This window comes from Rattus norvegicus, chromosome 2 (genome assembly GCF_021556685.1).
Source record: "Rattus norvegicus strain SHRSP/BbbUtx chromosome 2, alternate assembly SHRSP_T2T, whole genome shotgun sequence".
Classification (NCBI taxonomy): Eukaryota; Metazoa; Chordata; class Mammalia; order Rodentia; family Muridae; genus Rattus; species Rattus norvegicus.
In genome coordinates, this window is record NC_141535.1 from 13,386,010 (window position 1) to 13,408,254 (window position 22,245).

Here is a 22,245-nt window from a genome sequence, read left to right on the forward strand (position 1 = left end):
ATTAGAACCTTTAATCAAAAATGTCAACTTAGCAGGGACATAATTTCCAGCAACACTGGATACAGGTGGACTCCATTGTCCTTTTTTTATCCTTTCCTTTTAATTTGATTAAAGCACAAATAACGAGCTAGTGTAGGCCTTCCTGAAATGCATCGTTTAATTTGTTCCAAAATCACACAGGTAGGATCCGGCCGCTTCGGGCATAAGGTAGAGTGCAAGACATACAGAATATCCCAACAATTAGCAGCAGACATCACACAATGATATAGTGCAGCTGAAAGCGTCATCAAGCTGAGAATATATGGTTGTGTTAACGAGAGGATGTGCTGTTTCCTTAGGAAGCAGAGGCTACCAGAGTGCTTGAACACAGAGCAGCCACTGGTCAGGGTCAGCCTGAATAGGAAAGGTATCTCTGAGATCAGCCAGTGTTGACTTCCTCATAAGGACAAGTGGCTAATGGGAAATGGGCACCTTGAGGTGACCCTATTTTCTTAGCACATTAATGGCATCCTCAGAAGGTGACATGTTGAAGTGGTGGCTGTCATGAACAAATGGTTAGATTAGCAGTTCTCTAGTGATCACGAGGAGGCAGTGGTGAGATGTGACTCCACAATGAACCATTGGTGACTGCTTCTGAGGGAACCTTTCAAAGCTTACAAGATAAAGCCTCAACCTGTGACTCAAGCTTGTCCTGCCTTCCTGGGAGACTATGACTCTTCTCACGAGCTTCTCCTAGTGACCTCGCTAAAGAGGAGGCTGCCAGTCACAGTGTCCCACTCTCGGGTATATTTAATATTCCCTGAACTTTATAAATCCCAAAGAAATCATGATGACGATTTGGGACTCAAGGGGCTTAAATATCATCTTAAAATAATTTACTCTAATTGAATTAAAATTTAAAATTAAATAAATGCTATTGACCCTTTGGGAAAGTCAAAGATAAAATACAAACAACAACAAATAGCATAGTGAAGAAGAAAATTGAAAATATGAAAGCCCAGGAGGAAATGGGAGAAAAGTTGTTCTTCCTGTGATGAGAAGAATGCATTCCCCAAATAAAAATCGCTTTAACTCACTCATTTTAGTAAAAAGAAACTAGACCTAAACTAATAAAATAACTTGTTATTTGCTCCTATGATAAATGCTGTTTGTCCTTGTGTGTTTTAAAATATTTTTGAGATTATAATACAATTACATCATTGCCCCTCTTTCCTGTCTCCTCTGTAACCCCTTGGCCTCATTCAAATCCATGGCCTCTTTTGTTGTTACATATGTGTGTTCTTAAATACATAAATACAGCTTTCTCCAAGCTTAATACAGCTTACTGTTCCTTGTACTATATTTTTAGGGCTGATAACCAATGGGTATGCTCTTCTCTGTGGAAGATCACTTCTCCCACTCCCTGAAGTTGAGGCCTCATGGGTTTGTTCTTTTCTTCTTACATCTTTAGAACTTACAGTACTTCTTGCTTCCCGTGTTTTCAAACTATACGGATTGATTGCTCTAAAACACAAATGATGAGCTGGTCTGTTTGCAAGCCCTTTGTTCCCTTGCGAATCTTAAAGTTACTTGTGCAGTGATGGTGTCGGGTGGATAGCTGGGAATCCACGATAGAGAGCCATAGAAGTGGGCTGACCAGTGGAAGGGGAAGCCCTTGGTCCTGCCAAGGTTGAACCCCACCCTCAGTGCAGGGGAATGTCGGGGGTCGGGGCAGTAAGAGGGGTGGATGGGGGAATACCCGTATGGGGGAGGGGGACGGGATGGGGCTTATGGACAGGAAACTGGGAAAGGGAATAACATTTGAAATGTAAATAAAGAAAAATATCTAATAAAAAATTGCTTTTCGAAAATAAAAAAAACCACTGTTAAGTATAGTATATGTATATGTGTATGTATACATGGACATAGTATGTGAGTAAATACATAAAAGTAAAGGCATAAATACACAAAAGAAAAGAAGTGGGGCTGAGCGCTCAGCCAGCTGTGCTGGTGGGCGGTCCTATCACTTCCTTCTGCATGCAAGCAAGATGAAGCAAACAAAAGCCACAGTCCACACACTGCTGAGTCTATGACCTTATTTCCTCGACCCCTTTCCCACGCTAGTCTCCACTTAGCGGCTGAAGTAGGCTTATCCTAGGGAAAGAATTACTCACAGGTAGAGAGGCTCAAAGGTATCTCCTCTCATGGGTTCCAGTCTATCAACAGGATGGGACTTAACAAACAAGCATGGGCCATCTTTACCCTCAGGGAAACTCTAACCCACTAGCTGGGAAACTGACTAAGTATGTAGCAGAAAGGCAGTGCGGCGCCCTGCACAGCCCTTTCCACACACCCTCTGGACTCTCAGATTCCCGCAGTCTCCCTCGTGCTCCTTAGCCTTGAGGACACCATCACAATTGGGCTGCAGTTAGTTTGTCTAATCCCACAAGCAACTGATAGAACGACTGTGAATGTTGAGGTAATTTTTGGTTAGTCTGTTTTTTAGCTCTCACATGGGACTTAGCAAACGATGAGGAATATGGAAGTCATTTTAAAAAGCAAGACTTTTTCTCACTGACCTTCAAAGAACTGATTAAACGACGCTGCTCAGAAGGCGATTCTAATTAACATTTGGGATTATATGCTTGGTATCTCTCTAGGGGAATCATGAATTTATTTTTTTATGAGAAGCAAAACAAAAACAGAGTTCCAAGTGCTTATTTTAACCTTTTAATTCCACGTTAAACTAAGTAGTAAACAATCTTTTCTTAAGTTGTTTCCTCCCTCACGGCCACCACTGACGCAAGCATCTCAGACACTGACCGGGAGGGAGGCCTCCAAGGATTACGCAGCATGCATTAGACGCAACTTGGCAGCTGCTTGTAAACTCCAAAATGAGTAAATCAAATATCAGCAGTCATTGTGGAGCTGAATTGCTTCCTCTCTCCCAGTTTCTCACAAAATTGTTTGTGCCCAGCTTCCCCTCTCCAAACAGCAGCCGGCTCTGGCGGAAGTCTATTCTCTCTACTTTGCTTCTCCTCAGCACAACTACTTACCTTTTTTTTCCTCAAGTCTATTAATAACTTAGAAAAAGAGAGGTACACACGGCCAAACGTAAACAGAAGCACAAGCACCTTCCTGTGTTGTTACTCCATATGTTTTAGACTATGAATTCTCTTTAACTCAAAAAAAAATGAATTCCATGGTGAGTTTACAAAGAGTGGTCCCACTGAAAACTCACACGGTACATTTTCCACATTTAAACAATTGTTATTTTTGCTTTGTAATATCATTGTATTTCTTCCTGAATTCTATCACTAGGCTTATATAATAAAGAACATATAAAAGCGATTTTAATTATTTTATGGAAAGTTAAATACTAAAACAGATAAACGTTGTACTGATTAAACCTTTGTGGGTAATTTTAATTTCGTTTTCATATCTGTATGAAGCCTATATTTTTAAAATTATTTTTCTCTCCTCCAGTGTCTCATTTCCTCTCCATGTTCTCTTTCATATTTATGGCCTCCTTTTTTCATTAATTATTCTTACAAGCATACATGTATATATTTTTGTGGGTCCTTAGTAATGATTTTAGTAGAATGGATTTGGAGTAGCATTTAAAAATACTTACCTTACATCTTTTTCCTATTCCTTCACTGGAACTAATAACAAAAGTTTTTTAGGTTACTGTAAAACATTAATATTTTTAAAAACTAATATATCTCAGTATATCATAAATGACTGTATTAAATTCTAATAGATATTAGCTCAGTACAACAGTAGACGACCTGACAAAAAAGAAGATTCCAGACCTTCCAGGAAACAGTGTAGTGGGGCACACTTTGGCCTGTTTAGATCAGTTAACACATTTCTAAAAGAAGTGCTTGTCAGACACAAATACGTATCTGTGGGGCCCAAACTCCCATTCAAGCATGCCTGTAAGGACTTCTTGGTTTTTTGTTACTTTTTCCTGAATCCATTCTGCTCAGATATAGAGCCTGTTCTCTGCCACTTCCAAGTCTGCACCAGACATTCATTTCCTCCCTCAGCAACTCTTAAGCAGTTGAGCCACCAATGAATCCTTGCAAATTAAACAGAAGAAAGCCCAGGTTAAAGATATCCCTTTGCCTCACTGATCCTACCGGACACACCCCATACCTCTGCCTTTATGAATGTCTACACTGAAACTATAGATTCTACCTGAGGAAAACACCTCAGCTTTCAATAGCTTAAGCATTCTCGTCACTATTAAAATCCTTTGACCCCACTCCACATCCAGAGTAAAATACATAAGTCCATTTTAATTACTTCTCCTATGTGCTCTGAACTCTCCCAAGCTTCCACTACTCTAGAGAATTCATCTGCTCCCACTGTCCTCTCAATCACGTCCTGTGTACTGTGCTCTGGAGTTCCTAGCCTATCACTCAATACATTGCCAAACACACTAAAGAACTGGAGAGTGGGAATGGTGGGTGACTGTTGTACAAGGTAAGTTTCAAATGCTCTTACACAGGTATTTCACAGAAGCCGTTTACCCTTTAAGTTACCTGTACAGCGAATAGACTTTTCTGCCCTGATTCAAATTCACGTAGAACAGGGTAGGATTTGGTTGCTCTCACTTAACTTTTTTATATTCTCATGAGTCTTTCAATCCTGAATCCTGGGAAAGATTTCAAAAGAGCAATTCCACATGCTTAGAGTCAAAGATTCCCCAAGGGCCGTTTCCTTATATGACAGAAGGACATTCTTGTCGTGTCTTGTGACCACCCAAGTCAGAATGCCAATGGTTGGCTAGTCTGAGTTGCTGAAATTAATCTCTCAGATTCCTGTAGCCCCAAACTTTTCTCTACGAAGGAAAACTCTGTGGTATTGGTGCTTATACATCAGGACTAATGTAGTAGCTAGTGCTACTCGCTGCCCTCCTAAAATCAACATTTATTGATCACTTCCCAAGGGAAAACCAAAGTAGCAAAGGAACTCGACAGTTTCATGCATCAGAATAAAATTTTACTCCTTCAATGGACATATTTGAAACTTTTAAATATTTCCAGCTGACCAGTAGAAAGTTATTATTGTTAGATAGCATTAACTCAGTTATCATAAAGAATGCTTTCAGCTACTCATGGGTTAAAAGACCTTCAGAAATTGATATTAGATACAATAAATGAATAATTTTTATCAATATAAATATGTTATCAACATAACAGAGTTGCTCATGATGTCTAGACATACTACAGTATGTTTAAGTATTCAATCTCAGCCTTATTCTAACATACTAATTCCTTACTTCTTGACTTCAATGGCCTATATTCATTATTTTGGCATGACAGACATTTATTAGTATTACACATAGGTAATTAACATTCATCATGAATATCTACACTTAACACACAATTTTTATTGCTATAGAATATGGAAAGATACTAAGAAAATGTCTTTCGTGTGCTGCTAAGGTGATGGTGACGGACAGCATCAAGGCAGCAGAGAAATTACTCTCATTGCAAACTTTGACCACCAATAAGAAATTGTCAAAGCTGCCTTAAGAACAAAATTTCTAGGTATGTCCTCGAGCTTCAGAACTATTAAAATTTGTTATTCAATTCGCCTGTATCGCCTGCATCTGCCTGACCCTGAAAAGTTGCTTAATTTAGCTGAATTAGCTACCTTCCCCCAGTCACCTTTCCTCACCCTCCATGGACCTGTGTCTTAACCACTTGTCCCTGTGGGCTTCTAAATGGGGCGAAGCTGTACAGCAGATGGTGTGAGGAAAGCAGTGGAGTTCTGGAAGTTTCCACTCAGAAGTTAAAATGTGTTTTAACATGAAAAGAAGTTACAGAGTACAATTAAGATCCACAATAGTCAGGCAGATTATGAGATAAGTAGGCCTGGGCTTGGCGTATTAACTTTCTTTTATCATTTTTTTCTGGCAAGACTAATTTTGGATTAAGTATATTTAACTTAAAGATGCATAATACAACCTTTTCCTTAAAAGTTTATCACAGCACTGCATTTAAGAATAAGAATAACCTTTTTTTTAAAGTTGTTGATTTAATTTGCCCTTTTAAGAAATTGACAGCAGATGAAGAACTGTGTTCCCGAGAAAATAGTGAGAGGCGAGTTTCAGATTTCTGACAGAGACTCTGAGGGACAGTCCTGTACCCAGCTTCGACCTCACGGCTTTTCTCATTTTTTCACTAGTCAGTGTGAAAGTTTACATGTGCCAGAAAGGTTCCAGGGGGGAAGGGGTAGAAACAGCAACAAAACAGACAAGCAACTTTTGATCTAGTGAGGTTGATATTCTAGGAGATGGAAAATGGAGGTGGAGCAGGGACACAGAATTGAGTAGAGAGAGAGGAAAACCAGGTCTTCAGGAGGAATGTGACTAAAGTTAACAGCAATGTAACTTTGTGGGTCAGGGGCAACTCAGAAGGAGCTACTCAAGTTGGGCATGAATGAAGGATGCACCAGTGAAATAAGAGAGCACAGTAGGACCTCAGGTCTTTCTGGGACTTGGTATAGATGCAACTGGGTGAAAATGAGATCCCAAAAGAGGTACCAACTGACCCTGATGGGGATGGGAGCCATGGCTTCTTCTGTTACATGCAGTAGGAGGCCACAGAGAGTTCTGGTGGGACAATGACTACAGTCGATTTTGACTTTAAAGGGATCCCTTCTAGCTGGTGAGAAGACAAAGGGCTGCTGCACGGAACACAGAGGAGCCAGGCAGATGGATGAGTCATACATGAGAAGCTGAGTGGAGATCTGCAGCACTTAGAGCCTTAGAATTTAAGAGCTCTAAGAATTTAAACCTGGTGCTGGAGAGGCAGAGACAGGAGGATTCCTGGAGTGTTCTCTCTCTGTGTGTCTCTGTCTCTGCCTCTGTCTCTCTGTCTCTCTCTGCCTCTGTCTCTCTGTCTGTCTGTCTGTCTGTCTGTCTGTCTCTGTCTGTCTGTCTGACTCTCTCTCTCTCTCTCTCTCTCACACACACACACACACACACGTGTGCACATACACACAGAAGAGGAGGAGGAAGAGAGGGAAGGGAGGAAAGACAGAAAGAGAGACATCAGAATAAAACCCCAGGGAGCAGTTTGGAGGCTATCCTAACAGAGATGGGCTAGATGAGTCTAAAGACTGGAAGGAACAAACATGGCTAGAATATAATCTGTAAGGACAAAGAAAGATCATCTAATTCTCAAAGATGGTTAAATTCTTCAAGTGTCTATTTTTAAAGGAAATTCATACTTCAGAAAGGGTAGCATGCTTGCCCTCAGCCGCCCTCTGATGTTTACATGCACTCAGCTTTGACTAGCAGGGCAAGAGAACAAACAAGGCTTGGGTGAGCTATGGCATTTCTCCCTTCGCACTGAAATCCTTAAGACCATTTGCATATGTTCTCATCTGCACATGGAGTTTGGCACAAAACCTTCTTGGTTGTTGACATGTAACCTACAAATGTTTCAGTTTGGCAACCACGTTCACCCTTAGAACCAAAACATGGTACTTGAACCCAAGCTCCTCCCCTGTGCTGGCAGAACACAGAGTATATGTTCCTGGCAGACATCATGCTTGGGCTCAGCAGAGGGGCAGGCCTATAGGAAAGCCTGCTTTACTTTTATGACCTGTTATTTTGGTCTTTTACCTTTTGGCATGGTATGTGATATATAAAGGGGTAGTCTCTTCCCTCAGGAGATTAAAGTTCCACTAGGTAAACAGCCAACGTAAGACAGAACTCTCCCTTGGTAGAGCACAGAACACTAGAGAACTCAGCTTCCTGGGCCTTGTAAAATGGAATTCTAGAGTCCACAGTCTAAGGGCTACAGTTGAAAAGTGTCACAAAAGGGAGCCGGGTCCTACCAGTTAAAAGGAAGGGCTGGTTGTAGTCAAATGCATCAAATGGCTAATGGTAAAAACCTGTAATTGTTCCAGGGAACTAGAAAGAAACCCCTTCCCTGGAATATTGTATCATGTAGTACTAAAAAGACCAATTGTAATTACACACATGAAGTGCCTTTCACAGCCTTCAACAACACTGAGTGCTTAAATACATCTCTAGTTTAAAAACCATATGCCTTTTTTAACTTTCAAATGTGTATATATAGACCCAACCCACTCTACATATTGGTACACAGATGTATGCACACTTTAATAGACACGACTACTGCACATATCCAATGTTTAAGGTCAAACAATTCTACACAAGCAGTACAGACACAAACATGAAAACACTCTGACTAGAAGGAAAATCTCTTATTTGAAAAAGATAAAGATCACCAATCCTGTCTAATTACAAACAATAAAGAACAGGAAGAAGGCAGTGCAAATGAGCTGGACAGACAGAACTGTTTAGGGGGAAAGAGTGGGCACAGATACAATGCTGTCACAGCTCTGACAGCTGATGAAAGGCTACAGAAGCCGCTCTAGCTCTCTGAGAGGACGCCCCGTGCCACGGGGTAAGGTTAGGTGCAGGAGAGTCCCAGCATGCTGCAAGTGGGTGGTGCAGTGGTCATTCCCATTGCTCCTTGCCATCCGGACATTCTGAAGTCTCGTTTCATGGTCATTGAACAAGAGTCACCATCTAACTTCCTAAAGGCTGTGCAAGGCAGAAGGACCTTCTCCCTCCTTTGCCAGTGATCGCTTTTCAATGTCAGGATGTTACTCACGGGTTCTTCTAATTCCAAAACCACACTCTTGCATATTTGTTGTTCAAAGTCCTTTAAGGCTGTCATTAAAAGTTCACAAGACGTTTTTCTTGTCTTGCTAGACACATCAAAAGAAGTCTTTTAAAAGTCAAGGATAGTTTACGTTTCTGAGGCTGTAATAGAAGATTCCAAACTGGTATTTTTCTGGTAAAGTCTGGATTTGCCTCACGAATTTTCCTAGTAACAAAAGCCATGTTGCAAACACGATAATGTCGCCGTAGCCTCATGCAAGGCATTACTCACTCCTTCTGCTGCTTTGCCACTTCGGCACTTGGGAAAGTTTGGATTTCCCAGTAGTGTGAGCAGGGAACTATTTTTATAACCTCACTGTCCACTTGTTTTCAATTTAGTGAGAATGGTCTCTGTGAGTTAAATTTCCAAAGCTCCTTCAGAAAAGGAAACTGGATTTTATTATTGAATCCTTCTGAGAAAGACAGACTGGATGTACAAACAAAAAATGAATACTAAAAATAAACGAGAAAATAAATGCTGTGTGTATGTGTGTGTGTGCATGCATGTGCATGTGTCATACTTCTTTCTTGGAATTAGTATTTTTATCAATACTCCAATTGATGTCATTTTTGACCTGAAGTATTATAATTTCTGCCAAACACACCTCACAGTGTTTTCCTTACAAAAGCTGTGTAAATTATTAATCAATAATAATAACAAAATGATATGGCATTACAACAATGTGTTCTTGGTTTGTCTTCTTGAGTCAGGGCTACACTATACAGCTCAGGCTGGCCTCTAGCCAGAGACCCTTCTGCCTCAGCCTCAAGAATAATAAAGTCAGGCAGGCACCACGACATCCACCACAATCACAAGTAGGATCCAGGGAGACCACTACAGATTTACTCTTCCCCTAGCTACAATACTATTAGGCGTGGCACACAACTTAGGAGTGAGCAATTCATTAGAATACTTGTTAAACAAAGTGGTCAAATTGTATGAGTAAAGCTGAGCAAAGAAAAAGTCACTAATCTCTATCACTTTCACAGAGCTCCAAACTGCTCATTTCTAGTTAATAAACCTTCTAACCTTTCCTATGAAATTAGAAGGAAATGACCCATTCGTACCTGCCTTACATTATGTGTCATTTCTTGTTTAAAAATTACAAATGAGGTAGTACGGACCTGTCCGTGTTGGCAGATGTAGGAGCCAGGTTCCTTCAATAAGCTTCTAAGATCAAAGTATCCAGAGGAGGAACAGCGGTAGGAGCAGCCAGTGTCCTTGCTGTCGCTGCTTCTCTCCTCTGCCCAGTGCTGTGTCCCCACTCCGGGACACAGTCAGATTTCTCCTGCTTGGTATGATAGCCATTCTGATCTCTTTACACCCTGTTTACTCTTTAATCTTTTCTAGTTCCCACCATGTTTTGCACAGGTTTCCAGGACATTGTTCTGGTTGAACCTGAGGAATAATCTCTCACAGTAGAGCTATCCTCTCCTTCCTAAGTTTCAAAATATTCCTTATATTCTAATTATTCAAATGGCCTTATTTACTCCATACAACATGGCATCTAAAATCTGGGTTTTCTAGACACACAGACCTTGATAGAAATCTGTTTTTCTTTAACAGTCTTTGGATGTTACAGGCAGGAAAGGAATCTTTTCCTTGTTAAGCCTTATTTTCCAATCCGTGATGTAGAAATGCTAACAGTACTCACCACCTCTAGAACACAGGAAGCAATACCCTCTAAAGACATTTATAGCTCAAAGATTACTCACAGGTCCTACTTTACAGCATCAAGACATTGCTGTGGGAAATACCTTATCTATCAGCTTGAATGTACTGTGGAATCATTAAAGCCCCCAAACTCCAAACTGTGCTCACTTCCGATTAATAAACCGTCCAACTTTTCCTGGAAGTACAGGAAATGACCCATCCATGCTAACTTTACATTACTTTCCTCCTGAAGTAATAAATGTCATAACTTTCCCTTTTCTGAGGAAACCTTGCAGAGTGGCTGCTGGGTTTGAGTCTCAGTTCTGTTACCACCATGTGGTCATGACATGGAATTAAACTTTGTCTGGTATATGGGAATAATAATGTACCTATCTCATATCATTATTTTAAAAAATATTTAGCAATAATTATGTTGTTGTTTATTTTTTTAGAACATGTGAATTTTTAATCCTTCTTTACAGGTTACCTAGACCACTTTTGATACTGTAGAAAGTTAACTGCCACAAGTGGACACCAGTTGGTGGCATGTGTCAATTTCCACAGAGTCCTGCTTTGCCAGGTGTCTGAATGCACTGCTTAGAGTCTCTGCTCAAATTTGCTAGAATCATGGCAGATTTTAATCCACAGGTTGCTTTTCCCCATATTTCTTTGTAAACTCTTCAGCATTCTTAGAAAATTTTTTACAGTCCTTAGAGTATTCTTCAGCTAAGTCAGCCCAGGGTGGGTGCTCAGGCTGGGGGTCATTCACCAGTGCTATGTGAGACTGGATTACTTTGTTAGTCTTCATGGCTGGCTTCCAGTTTTCCACACTAATTATGGGCAAACAGACCTCCCCTTCTTGTCGATGTTAGGATGGTAGATCATTGTTTTAAATGTGATCTTGGGAGCCTTGAAGGAATACTCTGCTGGGAAGTAGATCTCAATTCTGAAGGCTCCCTTATCATAGGGAGGGTTGTCAGGAACAATAAGCCCTTGCCAAGTCAATAAATTAGCTTCATCAACCTGGATGTTATGGAAGTTTTTCATTCCACATTTGCAGATCTCTTCAAGCTCCTTCATCACCCTCCTGCTGGCCGCCATCTTGGATCAGGTGCTCATATTGTTGTTTATTAAATCAGATAAAATCTATACCTTGGGGTGGTAGATCACGGGCTGACCACGAATGCTGGCCTGTTGGAGCAGGAGCAGCCCAGGTGGAACAAGGCCAGTGATATCTTGGGGTGTTTGACAGGGAAGTAGACAAACTAGCACAGAGGGTTGCTATCTGCCCAGCTCTAGTGCTTCTATTATAAATAGTGCTTTTATGATAAATATAAAAGCTTTTGTATCTTTTATTTGGAAATGAGGTAGAGGTAAAACCCCTCAAATAAAATGTACCACAAGAGAAGTAGTCTGCCCAGCCCCGACCCTTCATCTGCCTTACTCATCTTTCATTCAATGTCTCCTTACAGTGATCGTCCACAAAGCAGGCTTTGGCAGTGACGCTGTGGATTAACATCAGGGGAGACTCCGACTCTCCACAGATGTCAGATGGAGTGGAACTCCCACACCTCCCAGCTTGCCGGTACCTCAGCAGGCATCTCTGATCCCCACAGGGATGCTCACGAGGCTCACCGGTGACAGGTGGACTTGCATGATTTTCTTCTCTGCCTAGAATGTGTCACATTCCGTCGGCACGTCATACATGCACTTCCGCACCCGGGTGGATTCCATTTCCACTGTGGACACTTTTCAAGCTGAGGCCCTTTCTCCTCAGCCCATGCAGCCCTAGACACAGTCACTGATGAAGCCATTGTCTTCTACTGCACACATCCTTGGGTCTTAGCGTGAGGTTTCTGTTCAAGACTGCTACTTTCATGCTTCATGTGGGTATACATTGGTTGACATCCTTCACTACACAATTTGCCCATATGGTAAACTGTGTGAAGGTGGTGGTGAAGTCACAGAGCAATGATGGCCTTGGCTGGGGATAAGGACTTGTTCACTTTCTCTTGCTTTTAATTTCACTACTACATTGTTGAATATGCATGTAATGATCTTTTTGCCAAACAGATGCATATAGCCAGATCAAGATAATTGGCATTAAATGTCCAATCCTATTTAGTCATGTCTACCAACCCAATCCTTACATAAAGAAAAGAAAAATAAAGATAAGTATCTTTGAAAATTTTTATACAAAAAGGTGGGGTGCTGTCCAACTATTCCAAATGAATGAAGAATCCAGAGAAAGAAACTGAATTTATTTCCAGTTTTTTACTACTGTTTGTTTGTATTCAGCAGGGTCCAACCTTAGGACCAAGTCTAATAATGATAACAAACAAGAGTCAAACTTGGAGTAATCCCTCTGCCTCAGCTCTTAGAGTGCTGAAATTACATGTGTGAACCACCATGCCTAGCCTACTAGTTTATTTTACAGCAAGGAAAATAATAGTAAGTTCCTCCAAGTGTGAAATTTTATGAGAAATTTCCCAATCAAAACTTCATGTGTGTCCCATATTAGTTTGGTTAAAAATCCCATGCTGTAGACATGGACAAAAAAACAAGAAGAAGAAGGAGGAGGAGAAAAAGGAGGAGCAGGAGGAGCAGGAGGAGGGGGGGAGGGGAAGGGGAAGGGGAGGGGGAGGTGAAGGAGAAGAAGAAGGAGAAGGAAAAGAAGGCTGAAGAAAAAAACAAAGGCAGAGATTAGAAACACAGTTATGAGAAGCTAAAAGGGAGAAAAGAAAAGCTAAAGACATGAAGACAGGTGAAATGAGAGGTACCAGGATATGGGAAGATAGGAGCAATGAGGCCTAGTGATGTATAGCATACTAGTATAACTCTAGTCTGCAACAGTTTGCTATACATTTCAACCTACTAAAGGAGTGTCTGAGGATCTATAGAACACAGGTTCACATTTGTCTCCTCATTGTTACACATTATGTACATACACTCAATCACAAATATGCATGCAATCATGGATCAATGCTGAGAAAGCATTTGACAAAATTCAACACCCCTTCATGTTTAAAGTCTTGGAGAGATCAGGAATTCAAGGCCCATACCTAAACATAATAAGAGCAATATACAGCAAACCAGTACCCAACATCAAATTAAATGGAGAGAAATTCGAAGCAAACAACTTCAGCAAAGGACCTGGATATAAAATTAACTCAAACAAATCAGCAGCCTTCCTTTACTTAAAGGATAAAGAGGCTGAGAAAGAAATTAGAGAAAGGACACCCTTCCCAATAGTAACAAATAATATAAAATATCTTGGTTTAACTTTAACCAAGCAAGTGAAAGATCTGTCTGAAAAACTTCAAGTCTCTGAAGAAAGACATTGAACATGATATCAGAAAATGGAAAGATCTCACATGCTCATGAATTGGCAGGATTAATATAGTAAAAATGGCCATCTTGCCCAAAGCAATCTAAAGATTTAATGTAATCCACATCAAGATTCCAACTCAATTCTTCATAGAGATAGAAAGAACAATTTTCAAATTCATTTGGAAAAACAAAAAACCCAGGATAGCAAAAATTATTCTCAACAATAAAAGAATTTCTGGGAGAATCAGCGTCCCTGAGCTCAAGCAATATTATAGAGCAATAGTGATAAAAAAAACTGTATGGTATGGGTACAGAGACAGGCAAGTAGATCAGTGGAATAGAATTGAAGACCCAGACATAAACCACACACCTTCATTACATGATCTTGACAAGCTAAAACCATCCAGTGGAAAAAAGACAGCATTTTCAACAAATGGCGCTGGTTCAACTAGAGGTCAGTATGTAGAAAAATGCAAATCACACCATTCTTATTGCCCTGTACAAAGCTCAAGTCAAAGTGGATCAAGGACCTCCACATAAAACTAGATACACTCAAACTAATAGAAGAGAAAGCGGGGAAGAGCCTCGAACACATGGACACTGTAGATAATTTCCTGAACAGAACACCAATGGCTTATGCTCTAAGATCAAGAATCAACGAATGGGACCTCATAAAATTGCAAAGCTTCTGTAAGGCAAAGGACACTGTCATCAGGACAAAACGGCAATCAACAGATTGGGTAAAGATCCTTGGCAATCCTACATCCAAAAGAGGTCTAATATCCAATATATACAAAGAACTCAAGAAGGTAGACTCCAGAAAATCAAATAACCATTTTAAAAAATGGGGTTCAGAGCTAAACAAAGAATTCTCAGCTGAGGAATATCAAATGGTAAAAAGCACCTAAAAAATGTTCAACATCCTTACTCATCTGGGAAATGCAAATCAAAAGGACCCTGAGATTCCATCTCACACCAGTTAGAATGGCTAAGATCAAAGACACAGGTGACAACAGATGCTGGCGAGGATGTGGAGAAAAAGGAAAACTCCTCCATTGCTGGTGGGATTGCAAGCTGGTACAAACACTCTGTAAATCAGTATGGAAGTTCCTCAGAAAATTGGACATTGTACTACCTGGAGACCCAGCTATACCACTACTGGGCATACACCCAAAAGATACTCCAACGTATAATAAGGACACATGCTCCACTATGTTCATAGCAGCCTTATTTATAATAGCCAAAGCTGGAAAGAACCCAGATGTCCTTCAATAGAGGAAAGGATACAGAAAATGTGGTGTATCTACACAATGGAGTATTATTCAGCTATTAAAAACAATGACTTCAACACCAGAGACAACGTGATGGGGAGAGGCAAGCAAAGGAACCCAAGCAACAGAAACCAAGACTACATGACATCATTGGAGCCCAATTCTCCCACCAAAGCAAACACTGAATATCCAAACACACCAGAAAAGAAAGATATATATTTAAAATCATATTTGATCATGATGCTGGAAGACTTCAAGAAAGACATGAAGAACTCCCTTAGAGAAATGCAGGAAAACATAAAAAATAAGTATAAGCCTATAGAGATGAATCACAAAAATCTCTGAAAGAATTCCAGGAAAACACAAACAACTGAAGGAATTAAAAATGGAAATGGAAGCAATAACGAAAGGACACAGGGAAATAACCCTGGATATAGAAAACCAAAGGAAAAGAGAAGGAGCCATAGATACAAGCATCACCAACAGAATACAAGAGATAGAAGAGAGAATCACAGGAGCAGAAGAATCCATAGAAATCATCGACACAACTGTCAAAGATAATGGAAAATGGAAAAAGCTATTGTTCCAAAACATACAGGAAATCCAGGAATCAGTGGGAAGATCAAACCTAAGGATAATAGGTAAAAAAGAGAGTGAAGACGCCCATCTCAAAGGACCAGTAAATATCTTCAACAAAATAATAGACGAAAACTTCCCTAACCTAAAGAAAGAGATTCCCATAAACATACAAGAAGCCTACAGAACTACAAATAGATTGGACCAGAAAAGAAACTCCTCCTGTCACATAATAGTCAAAACACCAAAATGCACAAAACAAAGAAAGAATATTAAAAGCAGTACGGGGGAAAGGTCAAGTAACATATAAAGGCAGACCTATCAGAATCACACCAGACTTTTCGCCAGAGACTATGAAAGCCTGAAGATCCTGGACAGATGCCATACAGACCCTAAGAGAACACAAATGCCAGCCCAGGTTACTGTATCCTGCAAAACTCTCAATTAACATAGATGGAGAAACCAAGATATTCCATGACAAAACCAAATTTACACAATATCTTTCTACAAATCCAGCACTACAAAGGATAATAAATGGTAAAGCCCAACATAAGGAGGCAAGCTACAACCTAGAAAAAGCAAGAAACTAATCGTCTTGGCAACAAAACAAAGAAAAGAAAAGCACACAAACAGAATCTCACATCGAAATATGAATATAACAGGAAGCAATAATCACTGTTCCTTAATATCTCTCAATATCAATGCTCTCAACTCCCCAATAAAAAGACATAGATAAACAAACTGGATACGCAACGAGGACCCTGCATTCTGCTGCCTACAGGAAACACACCTCAGAGACAAAGACAGACACTACCTCAGAGTGAAAGGCTGGAAAACAACTTTCCAAGCAAATGGTCTGAAAAAGCAAGCTGGAGTAGCCATTCTAATACAGAATAAAATCAATTTTCAAAATAAAAGTCATCAAAAAAGATAAGGAAGAACACTTCATATTCATCAAAGGAAAAATCCACCAAGATGAACTCTCAAACCTAAATATCTATGCTCCAAATACAAGGGCACCTACATACATAAAAGAAACCTTACTAAAGCTAGCACACATTGCACCTCACACAGTAATAGTAGGAGATTTCAACACCCCACTCTCATCAATAGATAGATCATGGAAACCGAAATTAAACAGAGACATAGACAGACTAAGAAAAGTAATGAACCAAATGGACTTAACAGATATTTATAGAACATTCTATCCTAAAGCAAAAGGATATACATTCTTCTCAGCTCCTCATGGTATGTTCTCCAAAATTGACCATATAATTGGTCATAAAACAGGCCTCAACAGGTACAGAAAGATAGAAATAATCCCATGCGTGCTATCAGACCACCACGGCCTAAAACTGGTCTTCAATAACAATCAAGGAAGAATGCCCACATATACTTGGAAATTGAACAATGCTCTACTCAATGATAACCTGGTCAAGAAAGAAATAAAGAAAGAAATTAAAAACTTTTTAGAATTTAATGAAAATGAAGGTACAACATACCCAAACTTATGGGACACAATGAAAGCTGTGATAAGAGGAAAACTCATAGCGCTGAGTGCCTGCAGAAAGAAACAGGAAAGAGCATATGTCACCACCTTGACAGCACACCTAACAGCTCTAGAACAAAAAGAAGCAAATACACCCAGGAGAAGTAGAAAGGCAGGAAATAATCAAACTCAGAGCTGAAATCAACCAAGTAGAAACAAAAAGGACCATAGAGAGAATCAACAGAACCAAAAGTTGGTTCTTTGAGAAAATCAACAAGATAGATAAACCCTTAGCCAGACTACCGAGAGGACACAGAGAGTGTGTCCAAATTAACAAAATCAGAAATGAAAAGGGAGACATAACTACAGATTCAGAGGAAATTCAAAAAATCTTCAGATCCTACTATAAAAGCCTATATTCAACAAAACTTGAAAATCTGCAGGAAATGGACAATTTCCTAGACAGATACCAGGTACCGAAGTTAAATCAGGAACAGATAAACCAGTTAAACAACCCCATAACTCCTAACGAAATAGAAGCAGTCATTAAAGGTCTCCCAACTAAAAAGAGCCCAGGTCCAGATGGGTTTAGTGAAGAATTCTATCAGACCTTCATAGAAGACCTCATACCAATACTATCTAAACTATTCCACAAAATTGAAACAGATGGATCACTACCGAATTCCTTCTATAAAGCCACAATTACTTTTATACCTAAACCACACAAAGACCCAACAAAGAAAGAGAACTTCAGACCAATTTCCCTTATGAATATCGATGCAAAAATACTCAACAAAATTCTGGCAAACCAAATTCAAGAGCACATCAAAACAATCATCCACCATGATCAAGTAGGCTTCATCCCAGGCATGCAGGGATGGTTTAATATACAGAAAACCATCAACGTGATCCATTATATAAACAAACTGAAAGAACAAAACCACATGATCATTTCATTAGATGCTGAGAAAGCATTTGACAAAATTCAACACCCCTTCATGATAAAAGTCCTGGAAAGAATAGGAATTCAAGGCCCATACCTAAACATAGTAAAAGCCATATACAGCAAACCAGTTGCTAACATTAAACTAAATGGAGAGAAACTTGAAGCAATCCCACTAAAATCAGGGACTAGACAAGGTTGTCCACTCTCTCCTTACTTATTCAATATAGTTCTTGAAGTTCTAGCCAGAGCAATCAGACAACAAAAGGAGATCAAGGGGATACAGATAGGAAAAGAAGTCAAAATATCACTATTTGCAGATGATATGATAGTATATTTAAATGATCCCAAAAGTTCCACCAGAGAACTACTAAAGCTGATAAACAACTTCAGTAAAGTGGCTGGGTATAAAATTAACTCAAATAAATCAGTAGCCTTCCTCTACACAAGAGAGAAAGGAGCCGAGAAAGAAATTAGGGAAATGACACCCTTCATATAGTCCCAAATAATATAAAATACCTCGGTGTGACTTTAACCAAGCAAGTAAATGATCTGTACAATAAGAACTTCAAGTCTCTGAAGAGAGAAATTGAAGAAGACCTCAGAAGATGGAAAGATCTCCCATGCTCATTGATTGGCAGGATTAATATAGTAAAAATGGCCATTTTACCAAAAGCGATCTACAGATTCAATGCAATCCCCATCAAAATACCAATCCAATTCTTCAAAGAGTTAGATAGAACAATTTGCAAATTCATCTGGAATAACAAAAAACCCAGGATAGCTAAAACTATCCTCAACAATAAAAGGACTTCTAGGGGAATCACTATCCCTGAACTCAAGCAGTGTTACAGAGCAATAGTGATAAAAACTGCATGGTATTGGTACAGAGACAGACAGATAGACTAGTAGAATAGAATTGAAGACCCAGAAATGAACCCATCCATATATGGTCACTTCATTTTTGACAAAGGAGCTAAAACCATCCAATGGAAAAAAAGATAGCATTTTCAGCAAATGGTGCTGGTTCAACTGGAGGTCCACATGTAGAAGAATGCAGATTGATCCATGCTTATCACCCTGTACAAAGCTTAAGTCCAAGTGGATCAAGGACCTCCACATCAAACCAGACACACTCAAACTAATAGAAGAAAAAGTGGGGAAGCATCTGGAACACATGGGCACTGGAAAAAATTTCCTGAACAAAACACCAATGGCTTATGCTCTAAGATCATGAATCGACAAATGGAATCTCATAAAACTGCAAAGCTTCTGAAAGGCAAAGGACACTGTGGTTAGGACAAAACGGCAACCAACAGATTGGGAAAAGATCTTTACCAATCCTACAACAGATAGAGGGCTTATATCCGAAATATACAAAGAACTCAAGAAGTTAGACCTCAGGAAGACAAATAACCCTATTAAAAATGGGATTCAGAGCTAAACAAAGAATTCATAGCTGAGGAATGCTGAATGGCTGAGAAACACCTAAAGAAATAAATGTTTAACATCTTTAGTCATAAGGGAAATGCAAATCAAAACAACCCTGAGATTTCACCTCACACCAGTGAGAATGGCTAAGATCAAAAACTCAGGTGACAGCAAATGCTGGCGAGGATGTGGAGAAAGAGGAACACTCCTCCATTGTTGGTGGGATTGCAGACTGGTACAACCATTCTGGAAATCAGTCTGGAGGTTCTTCAGAAAATTGGACATTGAACTACCTGAAGACCCAGCTATACCACTACTGGGCATACACCCAAAAGATACTCCAACGTATAATAAGGACACATGCTCCACTATGTTCATAGCAGCCTTATTTATAATAGCCAAAGCTGGAAAGAACCCAGATGCCCTTCAACAGAGGAATGGATACAGAAAATATGGTACATCTACACAATGGAATATTATTCAGTTATCAAAAACAATGACTTTATGAAATTCATGGCAAATGGATGAAACTGGAAAATATCATCCTCAGTGAGGTAACCCAATCACAGAATCTCACACATGGCATGCACTCATTGATAAGTAGCTATTAGCCCAAATGCTTGAATTACCCTAGATGCATAGAACACATGAAACTCAAGATGCATGATCAAAATGTGAATGCTTCACTCCTTCTTTAAAAGGGGAACAAGAATACCCTTGGCAGGGAATAGAGAAGCAAAGATTAAAACAGAGACAGAAGGAACACCCATTCAGAGCCTGCCCCACATGTGGCCCATACATATACAGCCACCCAATTAGACAAGATGGATGAAGCAAAGAAGTGCAGACCGACAGGAGCCGGATGTAGATCTCTCCCGAGAGACACAGCCAGAATACAGCAAATACAGAGGCGAATTCCAGCAGCAAAGCACTGAACTGAGAACGGGACCCCCCCGTTGAAGGAATCAGAGAAAGGACTGGAAGAACTTGAAGGGGCTCGAAACCCCATATGAACAACAATGTCAAGCAACCAGAGCTTCCAGGGACTAAGCCACTACCCAAAGATTATACATGGACTGACCCTGGGCTCCAACCTCATAGGTAGCAATGAATATCCTAGTAAGAGCACCAATGGAAGGGGAAGCCCTTGGCCCTGCCAAGACTGAACCCCCAGTAAACCTGATTGTTCGGGGGAGGGCGATAATGGGGGGAGGATGGGGAGGGGAACACTCATAGAGAAGAGGAGGGGGAGGGGTTAGGGGGATGTTGGCCTGGAGACAGGGAAGGGGAATAACAATTGAAATGTAAATAAGAAATACTCAAGTTAATAAAGATAAAAAAAACAATGACTTTATGAAATTCATAGGCTTATGGATGGAACCAGAAAATATCCAGAGTGAGGTAACCCAATCACAAAAATAAATAAATAAATAAATAAAAACAAACAAACAACAACAAAAAAACCCCACATCGTATCCACTCACTGATAAGTGGATATTAGTCCAAAAACTCGGATTACCCAATTATACAATCCACCGAACACATGAAGCTCAAGAAGAAGGATGACCAAAGTGGTGTGGATGCTTCAGTCCTTCTTAGAAGGGGGAACAAAAATATTTATAAGAGAAAATATAGAGATAAAGTTTGGAGCAGAGACTGAAGAAATGGCCATCCAGAGACTGCCCCACCTGGGGATCCAGCCCATATATATATATATATATATATATATATATATATCCACCAAACCCAGACAATATTGCTGATGCCAAGGATTGCATGCTGACAGGTGATATAGGTGATATAGATCTCTCCTGAGTGGCTCTGCCAGAGCATGACAAATACAGAGGTGAATGCTAGCAGCAAACCACTGACCCAAGAAGATCCCCATTGGAGGAGTTAGAGAAAAGATTGAAGGAGCTAAAGGGACTTGCAACCCCATAAGAACAACAATACCAACCTACCAGAGCTCCTAGGGGCTAAACCACCATCAAAAGAACACACATTCACAGACCCATGGCTCCAGCTGCATACGCAACAGAGGACGGCCTTTTTGGGCATCAATGGGAGGTGAGGCCCTTGGTCCTGCCAAGGCTTGATGCCCCAGTGTAGGGCAATGTCAATGCAGCGGGGAGGTGGAAGGTGTGGATGGTTGGGTAGGGAGAACATCCTCCTAGAAGCAGGGGGAGGAGGGATGGGATAGGGGTTTATGCATGGTTAACCGGGAAAGGAGATAATATTTGAAATATAAATAAAAATATCCAATAAAAATAATTTTAAAAAAGATAAAGAGATAATAGTAGTGGCTGGAAGTGTGGCTCAATTGTTAAAGCCCTTGCCATGCCAACAACATTAGAGTCTCTATTCCAAGAACACATGCAAATGCTATCTGGTTGTGATGGTCACCTATAACTCTAACCTTTATAAGTGGAGACAGAGATCTCCAGAGGAAGCGAGCTGGTTAGCAAGACTTGCCCTGTCAGAACTCTGGGTTTGATTGAGACCCACCTCATTGAATATTGTGAAATGGGGATAGAGGAAGACTCCTGGTATCCACCTCAGTCCTCCATGTGTGCATGCGTGTACACACACACACACACACACACACACACACACACACACACACACACACACATGAAAACACAGACATGTAAATATGCTTGCTATAAATGTCACACATGATAAAAAAGTTGACCTGAGAGACTTTCCCCAAAATGAGTGGATGATAAATGGCTAAAGGTGTTTTTTTTAAAAAAATACTTCTTTTCTATTCTTTAATAAAATTAAAAGTTATGAATTTTTTAAAGATGATTTTCACGTGCAGGAAGAGGTTGGTAGCACGCAGAGACTTAGTGACAG

At 40.1% G+C, this 22,245-nt stretch overlaps 1 protein-coding gene and 1 pseudogene across 1 annotated transcript in view; both read right to left on the minus strand.

The window, feature by feature from the left end:
* Window positions 1-22,245, minus strand: part of Adgrv1 (adhesion G protein-coupled receptor V1) — a 579,866-nt gene that overhangs the window by 293,079 nt on the left and 264,542 nt on the right. The gene's annotated exons all lie outside the window — the stretch shown is intronic.
* On the minus strand, window positions 10,987-11,459 carry Ube2l3-ps3 (ubiquitin-conjugating enzyme E2L 3, pseudogene 3; annotated as a pseudogene).